Source organism: Haemaphysalis longicornis, unplaced genomic scaffold (genome assembly GCF_048455015.1).
Source record: "Haemaphysalis longicornis isolate Haplotype H1 unplaced genomic scaffold, Haemaphysalis longicornis Haplotype H1 scaffold_1, whole genome shotgun sequence".
Lineage (NCBI taxonomy): Eukaryota > Metazoa > Arthropoda > Arachnida > Ixodida > Ixodidae > Haemaphysalis > Haemaphysalis longicornis.
In genome coordinates, this window is record NW_027526203.1 from 352,130,005 (window position 1) to 352,149,677 (window position 19,673).

The 19,673-nt window shown below is 50.1% G+C and overlaps 1 long non-coding RNA gene across 1 annotated transcript; it reads left to right on the forward strand.

Moving 5' to 3' along the window:
* Nucleotides 1-12,465: 12,465 nt before the first annotated feature.
* On the forward strand, nt 12,466-15,042 carry LOC144154871 (uncharacterized). Its single transcript, XR_013319468.1, has 2 exons — nt 12,466-14,169; nt 14,775-15,042. It is a non-coding gene; the product is annotated as an uncharacterized LOC144154871 (long non-coding RNA).
* The last annotated feature ends 4,631 nt before the right edge of the window (nt 15,043-19,673 follow it).

The window sequence follows — 19,673 nt, forward strand, 5'->3', positions numbered from 1 at the left end:
AAAGATTGTTTCCGTCTCACATCGAGCCATCCTGGAGTAGCGAGCTCGGTGGGGTCGATGTCTTCACCGTCTACCTTGTATTCCATGCGGCCGTCGGTGATAGAGAGGGGGACGGTAGGCTCGGCCAGGGCGTCGCTTTGTAAATGCTCAAGGCACACCTAATAATCATGGACTCTCAGTCAGCGTGTAGGAGCTACCTCCAAGGCCGCATCTCACACACCGCAATGAAGATCTTGAGCCAGAACCCTCCAAAGAAAAGGGTATCGGTTGTCTGGACACCGGCTCACACTTCTCTCCGTGGTAATGTCTTTGCCCACGAGACTGCTCGAGGTCTAACCAGCCGAGCGCCGCGAGAGAGTTGGCTAGAGACGGCCATCCCCTTGACATCATTCCAGGAGGTGACGCAATACTACAGCCTAGCCCGCCTTACGCTTCCCCCTGCACACCCCTCTCTCAGCAAGAAAGAGGAGCGCTACTGGCGTCTCCTGCAAACGAACACGTTTCCCCATCCTACCAAAGCTGCGCTTTGTCTGACCTACGCAATACGACCCGCAGTGTCGATTCTGCAAAGCACCCTGCACTCTATACCACATGGTGTGGGAGTGCCAGCTCAACCCCTCACTTTCCGCGATTTCTAACCCCTCGGTCGAGCAGTGGGAGGGAGAACTGGCCAGTTCGAGCGCCGAAGAACAGCTTCGGATGATTCACTGGGCTGAGACGGCTGGACGTTCCAAAGGGGTCCTGGACTGAGGAAACCGACCACTTCGCTCTTTTTTCTTTAATAAAGTTTACTCTCTCTCTCTGTAATATTTTGCAGAGGCGCATTTTTCAGGACTTTTGATTGGCACGAGCGCTGCGGTCGGAGGAGGCTGGCGCGGGGGAGGTCGGGGGGAGGGGGGGGGGGGGTGCACGTGCCACGGGAGCACCGGCGCAGCTGCGGCGGCAGCCGGCGAGGCGGGTGAAGGCCTACCTGCGGCTCTCGGCGTGGTCGTCACTTCGAAGGGAAGTTCTAAGGAAGCGGTTGCTCCGGTGACAACGCACTTGGTACCGACGTTTCGGGAGTGCTGTTAGGAAGGCGCCGATGTCAGTTTTAGGGCCATCGCTACACTCTGAGCTCAAAGTGTCGAAGAAGCGGTAGCCCATGCGAGGCGTGTGAACGGCGTCTGAGGCACGTGCCCCTGTCTGGCAGACATGAGAAGCTGGTGCTTTGTAACATCGTCAAATTCATTTCTTGTCGTTTTTTAAGATAAGACCTGCGCTACACTTAACGTAAGTGCATAGGTTTGATGTAGACTGCACAGAATGAGCTCGATTGGCCTTAGACTGGAAGCTATTGTATGGGCGTGGCAGGCTTATATGCAAAAAAAAAAAAAAAATCTGTTTATATACTGCATTTTTGGTGCAGGCCAAATGCCAAGCCTGCAGTAAAGAGTTCTCCCTTGGTGTTCTGAAATACTTGCATTATTCTCTGTCAAGTTTTCAATGCTTCGTGCATAAATGCCTTACAGTCAGCCAGAAGGCGTGTACTATCCAGTAACTTTTCTAGGGCGGCCATACCCTTTTAGGTGTAGGTGCCTCTCCTGGATAAGGTATACAAAATTCACTATTCGGGGCCATGCAGAACTTTACATTTAGCAAGAAAAAATAATAGCGCATAGACGGCGGTGTCTGACCATACTCTTGCGGTTAGGCATGTTCTGTGTAGGTTGAGCAAACTCTTACTGCGTGTGGGATTTTGTCGCGAGATCTGAGGAAGAAACTATAATGAGGTCCTACTATTTCGAGTTGAAACATTAGGAAAAGATATATACTTTTTAGCGGACGCGTGCGCTGTCATTGTTCAGCCGAGTACACTGGCGGTTGTAAAGCTAAATGATAAAACAGTTCTTTGCAGTGCATGAGCATGGGCGGCTCTGGAATGTATGTGGTGCATAGAAATTTTGTAGTTTGTGGGGATCGCGACTTTCCCGCGAACCTCTTTCTGGCTAGCTTCCCATCGCGGCCGGCGTGCACAACGCGCCTCGCTCACGCGACGGGAACCATACGGGAGGGCGCCAGCGACCGGACGGTTTGTTGTCACCCTGGTGTAGGCGTTGACCCTTTTCCCCTCTGCCTTACCCGAGAACCAGTTCTTCCTCGATACTAGCGCCACCAAAAGGCGAGGTCTGGTGGGTTGTCGGATGATGTGAGGAGGGTCTCTTGTCTTGGGGATGCGGCAGCGCGCGGACGTTTCGGCGCGCCGGTCCGTACCTGGGGAACGCGCCACAATGGGACGCGTCCGGGCGAGCTCGGAGACTGCACCTGCGCTCGCACGCGTGGCGCCCGCTGCTCTGGTATGCCATCGGTGAGTTTAACCATCTCGATCTCTTGCATTGTTTAATGCCTCGCTCACAGTGTTACAGTTATGGCCTACAATCAGTCTGCATGCAGTGTATTTGATTCGCACTTTGCAATAAATGCTGCCATTTATGTTTTGCCCTCGCCGCCTCCTGCCTTTGTCTGTCTCCGCAAAAAACGGACCCGTCCGCAGCTGGCGCTCGCAGGGCATGTTTGCTGAGCGCGGATGGCTGCGAGGTGGGAAATAACTAGTGTGTGAAACGTAGAATCCCACAAGTATTAGTTAATGACTCGGGAAATGGAAGCAATGTTGGGAAGCTCCTTGGTCCGCAAGAAAACAGGGAGCATTACGTAGTTGTACAGATCTCAGCATGACCTTCGGGCGTGGGTCGATGCTCGAAACGAGCCAGTTAATGCCTTCCCTAGGTTGACAGCGTCCGTGATGTTCAAACTGAAGCATGGTTGCGGGCTACGACATGATTGAATGGCTAAAACTTGAAAAGTTTTTTACGGTGACAGTTCCTTGGTCATTCTGGTTACTTAAATAATGCTGACGCAGTGTTCAAAAGTTCCTCCACATGACAGAGAAAACATGTTAGAGTGTATAATTGTTGTGGATCTGGGCAGAATCACATCAGCGCACACCTGGGTGTGTGTGTGGGGGGGGGGGGGGGGCAGCGGAAGACGCAGAGGTTTGCTGCTGCTTTTGAGATGGCATGTGGTCTGTAGCGTGTTTTTTTAATCCCGACATTCGTTTGTCATGCCAGATTGATTGAGCATTGAAAGAACGAGCGATACTCTTGCGCCCACAAAACTTTAAAGAAGGCCAGGAAGACTTACAATTTTCCCCAAGCACGAAAAAGTCTTGAGAAGGCCGAGAGCTTCGTCCGAAGTCGCTCCTCGCATACGCTGTCGGCTTTGTTTCTTCAGACGCCGAAGCCGAACTTGCCGTTCCGATTGGAGAAAGTTGGCTGGTGAAACCGCGGGAGGTGCTTGAAGTCGCTCTCTGGCGTGTGCCAGATGGTTACCGCGTGCGTCCATGGTGTACCCTGGTGTCCATGCGATGCGAACTGTGATGTCGCGCAAAGTGAAAAATCCCGGACCATCTCTACTAATGTTAAACCTTGGGAGGGGCGAAGCATGCAGTATATAAGTGTATTCTTGGCGCCTTGGCGTTTTCAACCACGGAGATGAAACCGTTGGGTGGTAGAGGTCTTTGCTGTAAAAGTCTCCTGTCCTTGAAGCACGAAACGCTCTAGCGGGAGGCGTTGGAAAACGAGTGTCCCGGTGTGTCCTTTTATTACGCGTTACGTTCCAGCGCGAGGCGTTGGAATACGAATGTCCAGGTGTTTTAGTACCGTGACTAGATGAAACGACGAATGCAGGAGACGCCGACGACAGGAGACGCCGACAGCCTGAGCCGCTGGGGGTCTTCGCTCCTAAAAAAATATACCTGAAAGGCACGCTGGATTCCTTGCCACCAGTACGAAGGTCCTTCTTCAATTTCGCATGCTTCTAAGATAATTTTAAAATAAAGTATAACAATATAGGCACGCGGCGGTATAAAACGTGGTAAGAAAGTCCTGATAACAGGCATACCATGCGACAGCGGCTACCTCACATGGAGTATAGCGTGCCTGTTAAAGTCAACTACTAAAATTGCAGCGAGAACAAATATAATTTTAACTGTTTATGTAGTGATACTAACGCTGTCCTGACACACTCTGAAATATACCCTGTCCAACTTCGTGCATCATAAAATATTTAGATGTTTATAAGAGTTGAATTTACGTTTTCCCTCGTTCAGTGTTACATGGCCGCTTCATTGTCGGCGCTTCTTTCAACAACCAATTCAAAAGCAAATATTGCATTCGAAATAAAACTAGATACAAATTTTCTAGCTCGCAGACACAAAGGTACTGTGACATTGTGTAAATACTAGGAAGTGATTATTTATATTTCAAAGAATGCTTAATTGATTTACACGGCTCAGCTTAAGGTACAACCAACCTCTACTGTCACAAGACATCAGTTATTATGCAAGAAAAAATCAGTCAAAGAAAATGACTTACAACTCGAGGCTTCTTTTGTGTGTTGGCACTTCGAGCATGCATGAGAGTCCCCAAGCCAGGGGTGCTTCTGTCCTTGCGGCATATGGCTGTTGTTGTGACTCAGGCTTCTGTATACACTGCTCTCGTCGGCCGCCCCCCAGAAAAAAGTGGCCGTGGACGCAGTGGAGGGACTTTAGTTCTGACTGAGGTCGAAAATGACCACCGGGTCTTTGTTGCTGTCCCGACCACCGTCTGCCTGTGGCACGGCCGGTGACCGTCGTGCCTTCGCGTTTAGGATAAAGTTGAACTGGCTTGGCGATCCGCTGCGTGCCCTTTTTGTCGGCCCGCTGTTCCGCAGTTGCCTAGGTTAGAGAGAGAGAGAGAGAGAGAGAGAGAGAGAGAGAGAGAGAGAGAGAGAGAGAGAGAGAGAGAGAGAGAGAGAGAGAGAGAGAGAGAGAGAGAGAGAGAGAGAGAGAGAGAGAGAGAGAGAGAGAGAGATTTATAGGTGCCTTTGCTTCTCCTCCTGTTTGCCTGATATAGTAGTACTTCTGATTTTTCTGGTGGACGTACGAGACCCCTTGGTTCGACGTACGTCTGTATATTATTAATTGCTTCCTGTAAGGTGTGTTGTATTGCGCCATCACTGTCGCCGGTTACCCAGAGCGTGAGGTCATCTGCGTAGATGCTATGGTGTAGGCATTCTATTTTTTTCAATTCTGCAGGCTGTCCGATCATTGCTATTTTGAACAAGAAGGGGGAGAGTGCAGACCCCTGCGGTGTGCCCCTCGCTCCCAGTTCCAGTTCGTTCGATTCAATGCTGCCGATTTTTATTTTTGCCGTTCTGCCAGAGAGGAAATCCTTCACGTAATTGTACGTTCTAGACCCAATTCCTAGCAGCCCTAGGTTTTGCAGGATGGCACTGTGGCGCATGTTATCGAAGGCCAAGCTTTGTTAGGTCTAGGCATGGCTTTTGTGTCTCTCGATGATGTGCCATTTCCGTATACGATCTGATGTTTGAGCTGTAATAGGACGTCTTGAGTTGATAACTTTGGTCTAAAGCCGCTCATAGTGCGGGGGTATAAATCCTTGTCTTCCATGTATTTATTAAGTCTTCTGAGTACAACGTGCTCCATAAGCTTTCCCATGCACGAAGTCAGGGAAATGGGTCTTAGGTTCTCTAGCCCTAACTTCTTTCCTCGCTTGGGAATCATGATGATGGTGGCCGTTTTACATTGCTTGGGGATGCTTTATATTCATATATTGTGTCAATGCTTCTACGAAATCGTCATCGAGATTTCTTACAATTTTGTTTGTAATCCCATCCTGGCCCGGTGCAGGTTTTGTCCGAAGGTCCAGGATGGCTTCCCAGACTTCCGCTTTTGTAATGGGGCGGTCGAGTTCGGGGTTTGGAGTTCCCTCATGCGGTTTGAGGTTCACCTTCGGATTTGATTCAATGTATTTGTTTTTTATTTCATCTATGAGGTCATTTTCCGATCTTGGATAAATGCAGCCGAACAAATCTGCCTAATCGCGGAGGTAAAAATGACTTTCTAAAACAACGCTTTCAGAAGGGTACACGCAGTGCGCGCAAGCTGATACCATACAATTATCCCACATCAACAACACCTTCTCGGGCTCGACAGCAACGTGAAAAAATTCGGAACACGCACTTTGTACTTTGTTGCACCCCATCCTGTTTATCGCTCCTTTCATTTCCGTTTCCTGTCGTTCCACGCTCATCTGCCGGCATGCACAGCAATATTTGTGTGCTTGCCGTGAAGCACCCTTTCCGTGGAAGTTTCTGGCCAACAGAGAGAGAGAGAGAAAAAAATTCCCCGCATTTCCCCGAGGGGAAGAATGTGAAAGTGCGAATGCACGAGTTGAATTTGCGCGGTTCGGTAATGTTCGCGAAAGAGAGATCACACACGCACACACACAACTACAAAGAAAGAAAGATGCATTTATTCACAGACACCTATTTGTGTTGTCGTTGTACTTGATTGCTAGAGCGGATCTCAGCTTTGAAATTTCGTGTCAGTACTCCTTTAAGCGGGTGCATTAGCCCTTCTCACGCCCGATTCTTGGCCAATCCCCCACGTGGGTATGTGCCATGTCAGCGGCCAGGCAGCGCGCGCCCATCTCCCCCCGTTGTCAAGGAAGACGAGGAGCGCGCGCACCCGCAGCTGTTGCTATGCGGACGGCGGCGGACGCTTCAGGCTCGCTTAAGAAGTGCATTCGCACTTAAAATATTTTTATTTCTCCAGCAGAGGCTGATGTGTGGGCCTCGCTCCGTGGAAGGCGTCCCTAGTTCGGGATGCCTTGACTTCGGCTCCACTGCTGGAAGGTCGGGTTGGAAAGGGGGGGGGGGGGGGGCAAGTCTGGAGTTCGTTGGCACTCCCATATGACGTGGTAGAGGGTGCCAGGCTGAAGATAGTAAGCGCAGAGGGAAAAACACCACCTATTGGGGCTTCTAGCTTTTGTAGCGTAAGCCACACTGGCCGAGGTTGAGCAGTTTCGCGTGTGCCGTGAAGGGCCGTTCTGCGCAAGCGCGAGGGGCATTGATTTGGATTGGATTGACTTGGCTTGGCATTGATGGGCTTGGATTGGATTAGATTGGATTAGATTGGATTGGATTGAATTTGGATTGGGTCGAATTAAAGTGGATTGTGTTGGATTGTGTTGCGTCATAACCGCGGCAGACGCACTGGCGCCGGCGCGCTCCCAGGTGTGCGCCTCAATTGCGCAGTAGCCAAGTCTGACGCTGCACCGGAGCCGCTTGATAGCCGTTTCGCGTGGCTCGTGAAAAGCCGTGCTGAGTGACTGGACAGGACTGTACTTGACTGGACTGGACTGGATTAGACTGGACTGGATTAGACTGGACTGGACTGGGTTGAACTGGATTCCTGAACCTTAGCTCACGCTACGTATATCCTGGCATAGCAGAGCTAAGCCACTACTAATTTTTACTTGTACTGGTCTGATCCCAGCTTTTTTTGCTGTTTAAGCTCTCTGTACAACACTTTTTCTTGCCTTGCCTTTGTGAGCTCCCATTCGCTGACTTGGCTCTAATATCAGTACACAACGCTTTTCTGCAACAGAGATGCGTTTTCAGCCGTTTTGTTTTACGATGAGGAGACCCGTGCCTGATGACGATGATTATGAAGATGGTGGGGGTGGTGGTAGCGGTGTGACGACGGTGATGACGATGACGATGATGTTGGTGGTGGCGGTGTTGGCCTGCACAAAATGACTCATACCCTATCAGAGGGATTGGCAAAGAAGAACTTAGCAATCAGCGAATACAATTAAACAACACCAAACGGGAAAACGGAAGGAAAGATGTAATATGAATAGTGAAGAGAAAAGAAGAGGGAGGAAACAGAGGGAAAAAATGGCGTCCCGTATCACGGGCGCAGATTTGCAACACGCGGTATGCAGATTTTTGCCCAGCTTACAACTTCACCTGGCTGTACAATACCATCATAAATATCATGAGAGAGACCTTAAAGGGGCCATGGGTAGACCTTATACAACCTAGCTCAATTTGAAAGAACTAGCCTTTGATAACTTCCTCAGCTCCATTCCAGCCACAGAAGACGTTTTTCAACCGACGCAATCCAACAAATAGTAAAAATTTTCAAATTTCGCGCTGTAGTGACGTAATATGGGCAGGAGTGATGTAGTAAAGGCCAGCACTAAAACGTAGTTATCAGATAAATAACTTAGCTTTAGAATTCAAATAATAGGATCGAAAAGAACTATATAGAGCATGCAGTCGTGCAATCATGTTTCTTGGCGGTGGCTTAGGCTGTTGGCGGCCAATTGTACAAAGATACCGTGATGTCAGAGAAATAGCAGGAAAGTGGAAGTGGTGTCACCACTCCCTCGTATGTGTTATTTATTATCTCTATTATTCCTTTAAAGTTTGCGATAAAATTTGTAGCAATGTTATCAGGGCAATGCAGTCTTTTTAATGAACCAAACATGTATTTTGTATTAAGGGCGCTTGCAAACTAACGCGATTTTTTTTCTTTCGGGGAAGGGGGAAAGGGTGGGGGGCTTGAGAACAACCTCAACCCCATTCGAAAAAAAATCCTGTATGCGCGCCTGCTGCAAATGTCGTCGAAAGACGATAATCTTCTGCGGCCTCTGCTGCGTAACTGCCTCTCTTCTCTCCCGCTCGTCCCTATCGCGCTTTTCTTCTCCAGTTTGGTTCCCCTCCACGATCACGGACGAGATTTGCTGAAAGCAAATCAATTTTGGCGCGTCCCGCTGCTCGCGCGCGATCTGCTGGAACCTTTCGTTACCGTTGAACTTGGAACGCTGCCACGTGCATAGAGCTTCTCGTAAGAAACTCGTGGTCCAGGCTCGCCGCCTGCTCTATTTGTATTTTTCCGTCAAAGTATTGTTTTCAAAGCGTATTTTGTATTTTCTATTGCAAATATCAAGCACACGATTATTTTGAATTAAAAGAACACTGCGATTACCAGCAGTGCATTGATGTTTTGCCTCAAATATGCCTAATGTTCTCATTTTGCTCAATAATGTTGACAAGTATTAACTGCGTTTCCAGATTTAGTGGTTTAGAAATGTTTTGTCTATATGAACCTATAGTTCAAGTATTCCTTTAACGTATGGCCGGAAGGCTGAATCCAGGTACAGACAGACAGACAGACCAAAATTTCCGGGTTAAGTAGCCCAAGAAAGGCTATCGTCTTAAAAAAAACCCACCTTGTTCGCGGACGACCCTCTTTCTTGAGCGGTAAGGGTGAATGCGTGCTTGCGGAGGATATTGCGCATTTTTAAAGCCGGCTTTTCGTAAAGATTACGGTAAAGATGCAGCGCCTCCGGTGTCAGCGCTTCCGATCAAGGATGCGATCGAAGATGGCGCACAGGTTGCCATGCGTTAGCAACTTGCCCATCACGGCACAAATAAACGAAGTCGCCAACAAATGTCCCGTTGCGAACAGTACAGCCGGTGCAATGTAGATTACACAAATACTTAGGTCCAAAGTAAGAGCAAAAGGTAATGTACCCCCCTGCTGCATACCGCGCTATGTAGTACGCAGGCCACCCAAGAGATGGCGCGCCGCCCGGAGACGAGACCGTGAAGATGGAAGCCCGGCTTCACGCACGCGCCGTGTGTCCAGAGATCTTATCAACCTTTCGCTTGACCAACCGGTCTATGGGGAAATGCGTTAGTTTCTTGACAGGACACCATCGGTCCCACTACGAAAGTTTTCGCTTTAATAAAGTTTATTTGAGCGAACGTGTGCTCCTCAACGAACTTCAAGAAAACAATAACTTCGAGGAAGCAGTCACCGGCGTGACGTGCATAGATGAGCGTCGGCGAAACGAATGCCGCGGCTTTTGCCCTGCGAGGATTTCTCTTTCCGCGTGCACATTCTGGAAACGTCGAATTAGATCGAGAACACTGGCGATTATTCTAGTCTAGCGTAGGCAAGGCGAAACGCTGTCATTATCAAAACAGATAGCCTGCGAGGCGTATGAAAGAAAGGGAACATAACACGCGCTCCGCTTCGAACACAGACAACACCACCGGGAGCGGCCAGACACTGAATACAAATCGCATAAGCAAACGAAACAGAGGCATTTTTCGCGGCGATAAACATGGGGCTGAAATCATACAATACTCACAACCTGCACTGATTGTGCTTGCAAAGCTATGCATTACTTTGCAGCCGCGGTATCCCGTTCACAACGTCACCGATTAATCATGCAGAACATCGTTACTGCGCTGATCAAGTCCAATCAAATTCGTCCACCGGCAATCCTTGCGTGTTGTGCGTAAGAGTGAAGTGCGGGTTAAGAGAGGTTCGACGGAAGAGCATCCTGCATTAGAAAATTTTGAGAGAGTTATTCGAGATGCAAAGTGTTTGCGTCCCGGTTGTATTTGAGCATATCCACAACTGCGCCGCCCAGCGCGCATAAATGCATCGCATTTTGACCGTATACGGAATGATGTCATTTGGGCGGGATATTTTTTTTCGGGCTGAAAAAAAATGTTCATTGTTAACTACAGCTGCCGTTGTTTACATAGGATTCCCGCCAATTGTGATCAAACCATTTTACTGCGAAGCAGTATATGTCTCACCCCTTCCCCCAGTTTTCATTCCGGTGAAGACGATTTACTGGGCGCCACTCCGGGGCTTCTCCACGCCACCGCCGGCCCCTCTTTCACAAAGGTTATCACAACGGTTATTCCGCTCGCCACGACCGATGCCACTTTCACAAGTTGCGCAGTCGCCTGTCAGCGCCGTAGCGTCGTTATCAAATGATTACGCAGAATCAACAGCTGTGCGAATGGGTGTAGAAACACCCGAAAGCCGCCGCCACCGCCGCCGCCGATAATGTAGCCGTGGCCGCTGCCGCCTCAAATTCCACCTCGCCCACTAGCTGCGGGTCCTCCTGTCGGTTGTTAGCAACTTGCCCCGTTGGAACGCCGGCGTATGCACATAATTCTTTAGCTTGGAATCAATTCCAAGTGATATTGTCGCGTCGGCGGCCCTCGTTGACCAGCTGCTCATATCTCTTCCGGCGGAAGAATAATAACAGATCTTAGTCTGTCCGCGTACAAACTCTTTCTCTCTCCCTTCGCCGGTGTATTTCGCGCCTAGTTATGCGCCCATCCCCGCTTGTTGGTTTAGGCGTGCACGGGTTGTGGATGGAGGGAGGGGGCATGCACGCACAGCAGGGCTTAATGCCGCTACCGATGACACACCCGTTGTGGTGTTCGGAGATTTAAACGTGGGAGTCTCATGGCTCAATGCGCCCCGTCAGCTGACCTCCGGAATCGAGCGGTTTGGGTCTGGGTTGGTTGTTGCACAGACAATATGATGCCTACGACTAAGCAGCGAAAGGGACACCCACGTGCGTGTCCGCTAGAATAAAGGTCGACGCCTTCGAGTTAACTCTCTATGGGACGGACGCATGTCGTTCGCTTGGAGGAAGAGCTGAAGAAGCGTCACCTCGAACAGAAGCATGCCAATGGGTGAGAAAATAACGGAAAGCCGCTGCCGCCGCCGTTGCTGCCTCAAGTTCCACCTGGTCGAGTAGCTACGAATCCCTCCAGGTGAACAGCAAGCGTCCCGCTTGAAACGCCGACGCGGGCCAATATCCCTTGTCCAGCTTAAAGGGCTTTCAGAGCGACATTTGCGGCAGTGTCTTTCACTTCTAAGCATCCGCCCATGACCGGTTGGTTTCATGCCCTTACTGATGATGACTTGTCCGTTGTGTTAGCGTGAGGCTCAAACGTGACCGTCAAACAGCCCAATGCGACAGGTAGGGTGTCCTCATAGGTAAAATGGATTTGGTTGGTGTGTTACACAAACAGTAAGATGTCTACGACGCGGGAGGGAAAGAGATAGCTCTACGTTTGCTCCCTAGGATAAAGCTTGGGTCTTTCCTAATTTCATTCAGGCAATGGACCTTTTCCGCCTCAAGAACGGCGCTAATAGGCACGTTGCGTTGATGCTTGCCAGCAGCAGCGCCATTTTCTATATCCTGGTGGTTCGGGGGGTCATTTCTGTTGTGAAAGATGCCACACATACCACGGGCTTGGCTCGTAGCCTTCATATTACGTAAGTGTCGGCGCTCTGTACCAGACACCAACAGCCGGGATTATCACGAGTCACGCACGGGCGCCCACACAAAGAAGGCATCTAAGGTAACGTCATGATATCAAGGCCGAGAAGAACGAACAGCTTAAGTGGCGCAGGCGAAAATACGTCAGTCGCTGCTTTTCTAGCCGACAAGTCAGATTGCAGATAAAACAAATGGCAGGGAGGAACCGATGCATCCATCACGGCCGTCTTTATTTACACCGTGTCTCAGTGTCAAACCCATAGATTGTTGGCACGGCACGCTGCAGGCAGTGGGTGATAACTGCTCGAGAAATCGCCGCTCCTTTATCGATGCCCTAGCGTGCGCTGCAGACAACTTTAGTAGGAAAAGTGCTGCGCTCACAGCGGCCTCTGCGCGGTGCAACGTGCATACAGCGGTGAATACGAAAGTCACAATTGGTGGCTCTTTCGACCCCGATTGCCGGTGGCCCTGTTGTAGAATATTCCTAATCGGTGGGCGCTCTCGTGGTGATGGCCAAGGGGCTTGCTTTACACTCACATCGTGCTGCGGTTCTTTAACTTCATGCGCATAGGTCGTTCGTTAAATGCGCTGTAGACGAATTTGAGCACATTTCCCAGTGTCAATGATTGCTCGTCCAATGACTGAGCGCTTTCGCAGTGGCCGCCGTATGGCAATCAGAATATGCTTGAGGTTTATACCGGCGTTACCACTGAATCCATTAAAGCGGCAACTCCGATAAGAGCGAGCCACTAAAAGTAACAGCAGCGCCCACAAGCACATGCGCAGATAAACAACGTGGAAAAGGTCCATCGGCTAGGAAGCATGCTCAGGCGTAAATTACAAACAAACGTGTATTGTTTCGTGCACTCCGTGGGGGGGCGTGCAGCTTCGCAGGTCATCCGCTTTCACAGAGTGGAAGGGCACTAATTTTTTAGCTCGTTGGTGACGTCAGGTCGCCTGAAATGATATATTCCCAAAACTAGGGCAATGTTTCGGCACTTACGTGGCGGGTGCACAATGATGGGTGGACTGCTGCTTGCAACCTTGCTCACCTTTGTGTTGAGCTTCAGTAGCTGTCATTGCGTTGGAGGCACGGAAGCTCCGTTTGGAGCTGACGGGGCTTTGGTCTTGTCGTCCAGCAATAGGAGCATCGAAGGCTTCGACAGCGCGCCCGCATCGACGCACCTTCAATTCGGCGCGCATGACCATCAGGCCAAGCAGGCATCCGGAACTGCCGTAGAATCTCTGCTTCCGAAGTCCGACGACGAGGAACTTGAAGAAGAGAATGAGGCGGAATCTGCCAGTGAGCAAGTCGAACCTCTTTCGTCGCTGGCTACAAAGGCAACTACTCGGACAAATGCAACAGCAGGAGAAGGTAATTCTGCGCCAAAGTTTGCGCCACTTGAAGCTGCCACTGCCGACCCTTTGAACCAGCCGTCGTTCAACGAAAGCAATGATGTGATTGAACGAGCGGAACAGACTGTTCATGTCTCAGCTCAACCCAGGCCTTCGAATGAGAATACGCTTTCCGGCCACTCTACTGTTCCGGCCAGTGTGTCCACGGACCTGGAACCGCCGAAGCAAGCGACAGATTACCCTATGGTACCGCTCTCGGTGCACGGCGGCATCTCCAACAGTGTTTTGACGACACTCAGCGTAAACTTTGGCATTACGCCTGTGACAGGTTCGACTGAGTCAACTGCTTTGCAGAGTGACGACCGAAGCAGCTCCAGCATTTCTTCCGATACGACTGTGAGCTCTACGTTGCCGCAGAGTAACTTCACAACGGAAGCACCCGCTGTATCGGACGCAGCATCTCTGCTTGCGCCTACGAGACACCCCTCCATTGTCTTGGCGGGTCGGAACGAAACGGCGCAGCAAACTACTACTGCCTTACAAGATCTGCTCCTGCATGTTTCGTCGCCTGCACGAGTTCCTTCGACAGCAGAACCTAGTTCGTCCACGGCAAAGCCAAACGCCGACGCCTATGTCAGGCCGATAACTCAACACAGCACGGACCAATTCTTGCCTGATCACCGTAGAGGCGTTGTCGAAGCTGACGACCACGACGACGGCTTCGAACGGATGAAACGAGGCCGGTGCGGCACGTGCCAGCGCAAGCTTCACCACTGCGTTGAGAAGTGTTTTCAGCATCACAGCTGCGAAGCTAGGCCTGGTAAGCCTTTTTCGTCTGATTTCGCTTTCCCGTTGTCGCCAAATAGCGTTTGTCGAAAGGCGCATGAGAGGACTGCTAATTGCTACTCGTTCAATATGAGGTGCAGTAATATATGACCTGCTGCTACAGATGCAATTGGTTATGCAAGTCTCTCCATTACCTGCTCGTTCACCACTCCGAATGTTTTCTGCAGGGTCAAGTCTAGAAATGCCGCGCTAGCCAATCCCAACTGTTGCACGGTAGTTTCGGGGTGTATTTCAACATGCATAGCCTCGCGCCGTGGATCGGAATGTAATTATTTGCGGCTAAGCAAAATTTAGAATTACCCAAAACAGCAAGTCCTCATTCAATGCATTAAAATCTACAGTGCCCGTGTTCTCGGTGTTGTCTAGGCACCAAGGACTGTGGGCCCTGAGAGGGCCTGTGGAATCGACACCTGCTTTTCGAGTTCGGCCGCAGCACCTCTACCGTGGTGTATTATGTCTTTAGCAGCGGTGCTTTTCCCTGCATCGCGTTCTGCCACCCCCACCCTCTCCGCTCTAGTTTCTGACTGCAGTTTCTAGTGCACGCAACGCCATTCCAGTCTCGATGTTTTCCTTCCGCAGAGCTTTCGTGTCCCCGCATCGACGTTCCCTGCTTCCCGCCCTTCAAATACGAAGCGGACCAGTGCATCCGGGCGGCTGATTGCGGTGATGCGAACCACCTCTGCTGTCTGGTCGGTTGCTCGCGCAAGTGCGTGGTCGGGGTTCCCGCCGGTCACTGGGCGCCTCGGCTTTGACGATAAACACTGCACACACTGGCCTGCCACCCATCGCTTTATCGCGCGCGAACGTTTTACTTGATTTTACAAATAAAGAATTTTAAGAGTGAGCATTTGCCGTCCATGCCTTGCTGTTTTCTCAGTTTCAGGCCAGTCTGCGGAACCCCGCTGCACTCTCCTCGGCGGTCGCGCGATAATCGCAGTGGCCGTTTTCATCCGGATGCCGAACGTGTTATAATGGTGGCTCATTGCTGCCATTTTTAAGCACAAGCAGTGGGCGTTGTCTGGCGGGGTTTTTTCGCGTCGCGAAATTTCTTACCGTGGTTAGTCGGTGGACAGTGCTTCGTTGAGCAAAGGACCTTTTCCAAGCCAAGAAGAGTGCTCGCAGCGGGGTATACGATAAGCGCAATTGGTGGCTCTCTCAGCCATGGTTGCTGGTGACGCTGTTGTCCAGTCTTGCTAATCAGGCCCCCCCCCCCCCCCCCCCCCCGTATTAATGGTTACAAGGCTTTCTTTGCACGCACAAAGCTCTCCGCTTTAACTGAATGCGCAAAGGTTGCGCTAATTGAGTGCGCTGTAGATGAAGTTTGGGACGTTTTAGGCTGGTGATTGAACGTCCGATGACTTAGCGCTTCTGCAGCGGCCCCCGAATGCCAACCAGTATCTATTTGAAGGTGGGGCCGGCGTTGCCGGCGTCTCTACGGCATTCGTCAGAAGCGGTGTGTGCGATGAGAGGGAGCCACCAAAAGTAACTATGCCAAAAAAAATTGAATGTCCTTTTACTCCGGCCATGGAGGATGACCTGCGAAGCTGGGCGCGATGTAATGCTGCAAACAAAACATGGTTGTTTGTAATGTGCGGTTGCGCATACTTCCGGGCCAATTAGCTGAATGAAACTTGGAAGGACTAGTTTTCTTCTCGAGGGGGCAAACATGGGGCTGTCGGTTTCCCTCCCGCCTCATAGGCATCCTACTGCCGGTGTACACTCCAGTCCAAACCTCTCGACACCGGATAATAGCAGACAGGCGGCATTGGGCCGTGAGACGCCCACATTTCATTTTCCCAACGGGCATGTCATCGGTGAGGGCACGGAGACTATACTCGGTTAAAACTCAAGAACGGCACCACCTCATGTAGTGTATCACTCCGCCAAAGCGCCGGACCCGTGACGTCAGTGCGCGCGCGTTTTGAAAGGGGTTTGCTATGAATGCGTGACATCGTCTGCCTTGCCTCACGCAGTTTGTTTGTCGTCACTGGAGTCGTTTATAAGCATATTAAGTCCAAAAAATCATGGGAACGGCTCACGTCATGTTAAAAATTTTCCCAGTAACGCCCTACTTTCGCCGCGCGGAGAAACATCCGGCTACGGTGATAAGGCACAGCGGCAACTTCTAACCAGAGGACTGGTTAGAAAGTAGGACGAATTTAATATATAAAGGCAGAGGAGACAAAGCCAGTATTGATTCATACAGACCACTCACAGTAACGTCAGTGGTGTATAGATTCGTAATGCAGGCGATAAAATCAGAAATTCAAGCATGGATGGAAGAAAATGAAATACTTGGGGAACTGCAGAATGGATTTAGACAAGACAGGCGACTGGATGACAATTTGTTCGTGATAACGCAATGCATTGAAATTGCGAAAGCACAGAATAGACCACTATGGATTACGTTCTTGGGCATTAAAGGGGCAATGACAGCGTAAACAGAGAATGGCTGTGGAGAATGGTGAAACTCTAGGGATTAGATGACGAGTTAATACAGTTCCTTATAGCAATCTATAAAGACAATAGTGTGCACCTTTCTTGGGAAGGACAGAAATGCGCCCAGCAGGTCAACATCCATCGGGGACTGAAACAAGGATGCCCTTTGAGCCCAATACTGTTCATGCTTTACATGGAAAGGTTAGAAAAGAAACTGGAAGAAAGTCAAGTAGGGTTTAGCCTAACCTATATGCTGCAAGACGAAGTGGTACAACAGCATATTCCGGGAATGTTATATGCAGACGACATTGTTCTTTTAGCTGATAACCAAACCGATATGCAGCGGCTAATAAATATTAGCGGCCAGGAAGCCACCGACCTCGAGTTAAATTTCAGTGCAGAAAAATCAGGAATAATGGTTTTCAATGACGCTACCACTGACGTAGTGTCTATCCAGCAAGGCGAATTACCTAGAGTGAAGGAATATAAATATTTGGGAGTGTGGATAAACGAAGGGGATAACTACTTAAGAACTCACGAGGAGCAACTTAAGGTTAAGGGAAAGCGAAACGCAGCTATAATGAAGCATAGAGCTCTGTGGGGGTATAACAAATATGAAGTAGTAAGAGGAATGTGGAAAGGAGTAATGGTTCCGGGTCTCACGTTTGCGAATGCTGTACTCTGCTTAAAATCAGACGTTCTATCAGGCCTTGAAGTAAACCAGAGAACAGTAGGACGTTTGGCCTTAGGCGCGCATAGAAAAACAACTAACGAAGCAGTTCAGGGAGATATGGGCTGGGCGTCGTTTGAAGTTAGAGAAGCTCAGAGCAAAATATGCTTTGAGATGAGGTTGACGGCAATGCATCAACGAAGGTGGGCAGCTAAGGTTTTTAGGTACCTATACTTGAAAAGCGTGGACACGCAGTGGTTAAGAAAGACTAGAAGGCTAACGATGAAATACGGAAAGAACAGTGGAGAATCCAAAACAGCCAAGGTAACCAAAAAAGAGGCAAGGCAGATTGAAACGAATAAATGCAGGGAAAAAATGGAAGCTAAAACGTCGTCAGAGATGTACAGGGCTGATAAATTGAACATCAGAAAGGAAAATTTCCACGATAATTCCCAGGGCAGTGCTTTGCTTTTTGAGGCTAGAGCAGGTTGCCTGCGAACTGAGAGCTTTGTGGGGAAGTATTCACAAAATGATGGGTATGCGTGGTCTGCGGAAAAGAAACAGAAACTATGCGGCACATAATGTTAGAATGTGAGGGTATCCATCCAAATCTACGTGGAGGAAATATTGGGCTTCCAGAAGCCCTAGGATTTAAGGGTATCACAGAGGAAGTTAACTTCAAGGCTGTCGAGGGGACGAAAAGAAGATTAGAATGCTGGTGGACGAAAAGCAGAGAGGGGAATATTGCCTAGGACAGTTACCGCCTGTAACAGGGAAAAAAAAGTATTTCGTACCTAATAAGCTTTAGTGCCTGCCCTAAGCAGCGCTAGTATTAAACCAAGAGTGTAAAAATGGTTATATTAGTCCTTTTTGGTAAGGTGACATGTCATCACCCCGCTTCAAAGGGGAAACCAATAGCAATCGTCATCATCATCGGTGCCGTTCTTAAGTTGTCACCGAGTATAACTGCGCGTGCACGCACCTCCCCCCCCCCCCCCCTCCCCCAACCCATGCCCGCATAAACTGGCAACCGGTGATGTGCGCGTGCGTAGACGTAAAAAACACCGGCGGAAATGCCGCTCCGAAAATCCTTCATGCTTAAGAAGCATCGACTCACGCGAGCGTTGCAAGCGGGCAAGTTGGTTGGGTTTAACGCACCGACGCAACGCAGGCGATGAGGCGCGCCGAAGTGTCGGGCTCCGGATTATTATTGACCATTTGGGGTTCTTTAACGTGCACCGAAATCTCATACACACGGGCGTTCTTGCTTTTCGCCTCCATCAGAAAATCGGCCGCCGTGGCCGGGAAAAATGCCAGCATCTCCACTGCGTGGATGATGACGAGGGTGCGGAGTACGGGGACTCGAAATGACATTCAAGTAGCGCCCCGAGTTACATCCGATTTGCGCCCCGACCGTCATTCGATTTGAGCCGTGAGTTGCACCTTGATTATCCCCTAAATGAAACTGCAACTCATGGCTCAAATCGAATTTCGCTTGATTTTCGCTTGATGGTCGTGTGCGCGTGGATTGACGGGGGCGGACATTGGGAGGTCCTAAGACACTCCGCAATGTTACTGGCGAGGGAGTAAGCCGTTTGATTTTCGGGTACTAACTCACGGTCGTAGCCCGATGGGTAAGACAACTGGCACTAACTCTGTCTGGTCTACTAGACACAGGCTCGAATCCTGGCGGTGCCTGTATGATTTTTTGCGATTGCAAATGCTATGCACAGGGACGTGGACGGACATTGTGCGGTCCTAAGGTGCTCCGCACCTGAAAACCCGTGTCCTCGTGCTCAGCAACACAGCGCCCAAGCGGGCAAGTTGCTCTTCATCCGGGAGCAGAACTACGGGTGGTTGTATGTACTGTACTTATTTGTATGTAATGTACACCCGCCCAATTTTTTATCAATATCACGGGAGCGTCGATCGTTCTGTTGATCCGCGCCGTACGACGGAGTGACACAGCAAATTCGGCCAGAGTAGCCGCATCCGCACTAAGCACTGGCTACGGCGGTCGTCGTCTGCTAAGCTGTTCCAAGAGCAAAACGCTGCCCCGGATTTTAACGCGATGGCGTTATTAGGCTCATTTTTAACTAGATAGCGTTATTAGGCTCATCTTTTTATTTCCTCGTGCCTGCTAGCCGTCCGCTATCAGCCGTGCTCATCAAGTGTCCACGGAAATACGTCAGCGCTGCCAGCCGGAAGCTACGACTGAAGCAGCAAGATTCCAGGGCTGACCTAAATCGGGGCAGGTGAGGTGTGGAAAGGAGAGCAGTGATACTACGGCGAAGATGAAAGAAAGGACACGCATTTTCAGCAGGTGCCGCGGTTGCGCAGTGAAGCTCGTTGAACGCCAAGTCGGTGGT